The sequence below is a fragment of the Odocoileus virginianus genome, chromosome 6, assembly GCF_023699985.2.
Source record: "Odocoileus virginianus isolate 20LAN1187 ecotype Illinois chromosome 6, Ovbor_1.2, whole genome shotgun sequence".
In the NCBI taxonomy this organism is placed as follows: Eukaryota; Metazoa; Chordata; class Mammalia; order Artiodactyla; family Cervidae; genus Odocoileus; species Odocoileus virginianus.
The window spans coordinates 65,827,326-65,829,309 of record NC_069679.1 but is presented as its reverse complement, the minus strand read 5'-3'; positions in this window follow the sequence as shown (position 1 = coordinate 65,829,309).

The following is a 1,984-nucleotide window of genomic DNA, read 5'->3' as shown; positions in this document are numbered from 1 at the left end:
GGTACTAAATGGGAAAGTGCAAGGGGGCTTCATTTTAAATTTTTTTCTAGGATTGATTCTGGTAAGGATATATTAAGTAAGGGAAAAGACCTTAACATTCACTGAGTCTCTATTGTGTCCAGCTTTTGTACTGGACACATTGTATTTATCTTACTTTTCATAGCAATTATGGAACAAGTTGTCACCATCATATAATATAGGATTAACAAATCCTCAGATTAATAAATTTGCCCATGGTTACTTAGCTATTAAGAGGCTGAGTTAGAACTTGAATTCAGGGGTGTTTGACTAGGCACCCTGCCTTTTTTCTCACAGACACTTAGTAAGTGTCTACTATATAAAAGGTACAATGCTAGGTGCTTTAAATAAGGAGATGATTAGGGATATAAACCAGGAGCAGATTCTTTCCTTGTCTCTCAGAGTTTATAATCTTAAGAAGAAATCCTTGAATTGATTAACCAACTGTCTTATAAAGTCCCAACCTGATAAACAAGTGGGGGAGATCATGTCTAGCCATGTAAGCTGGCATATACTCTCAGTGTTAATAAAACCTTTTGAAAAAATAAGGTAAGGTTTCACACATGACCAAAACCTTTTTTATTAATCCTTTATAGTATTGTGTGGCATATAGAACAATGTTCCCAATCTGTCCTAAGATATTAATAGGTTCAGCAAAACCAAAAACAAACCCCAAAACCTGGTGCTAGCAATATTTTCTTCAAAAGTACATTTCAAAAATATATGTGAGAAAAATACTAAGCACATTTCTGTTGCTCTTATTATGCAAAAGTCTGTTACCAAGAAATAGTGGGCAATTCTAAGAACAAAGGGAGTTGCATATGTAACCTGAAGAGTAATTGACTGGTGCTCAACTTGTTAATTAATGCAGAGCCAGATTTGACCATTTTACCAGCTTAGTCTAAACAGTAGTGTATGTTGATTTTCTCATGATTTTCAGCCTATACTGTGCATATTTGAGATATGGATAAAATTTTGATTATGTATAGCAGTTACATTTTCTTAGAGACCATCTTTTACTGTCTACTTTAGACCAGATGCTTATATTTTATGAGGTCCTGTTGATTCTTCATCACCACATTATATGAGATCAAATATGAATGGGAAACACTGATCTAGAACTTGCTGCCAAGTTCCTACTGTACCCTGATTGCCAGTTTCCCAAAGGGTAGACTCTAGTCTTGATTTAGTTTCCAACTTTTTGAACTTTTGGGACTTTATCAGACAGATCCACAGTGTCCAATGCACATAGATCTGTAGTTTTAAATGCACATAGTCTGAACACTTGCCTTACACACTTGATGACAAAAACCGGAACTGTTGGGTGTTGTTTCAGGGATTCCAAAGATCTGCAGTCACTTATGTCTGAGAGCAGAAAGAATTCAGCAAGAGGCCGAGTGATAGATAAGAAGTGACTTATTAGAATAGTATACTTGTGAGACTTACAAGCGGGTGGGTGAGCGGGTGCCATGCCCTGAGAACTTACTTGTCTACCATTTTATAATCAAAGGAAGAGTGGGGAGGGGGAGAAGACCTTCATTGTCTTTCTTGAGTAGACATCATGCTTCTGTCATCAGTTCCTCCTCCAGGTTGACTAGGGGAGTTTTCTTGTCCTTATATGGTGAAGCTAGGCCCACAGATTATTGCTTTTTATGTGTGCAGAGAGCATGCCCTATCTTACTGAGCTCACTGGGCAGGATGTGGGTCTCTTTCCACCATCGTTTTGTTGTTTTTGGTCTTGTCTCGTGCTTCTGTTCCATGGTTTTATTGTTAAGCAAGCCTGCTTGGTTTGGTGGATCAGCAAACCTTTCTTGAGTAATCATCAATTTACAGGAGTCCCCCATATTTTTTCTACTTACAGTTCCCTAGTGGAGTTAATTACTTAATCACCTACTTTGTTCCTTTGTGCTGTCCCTATCAAAATTACTTTACCAAAGTGGTTAAAACAGTAAATTCTATACATATT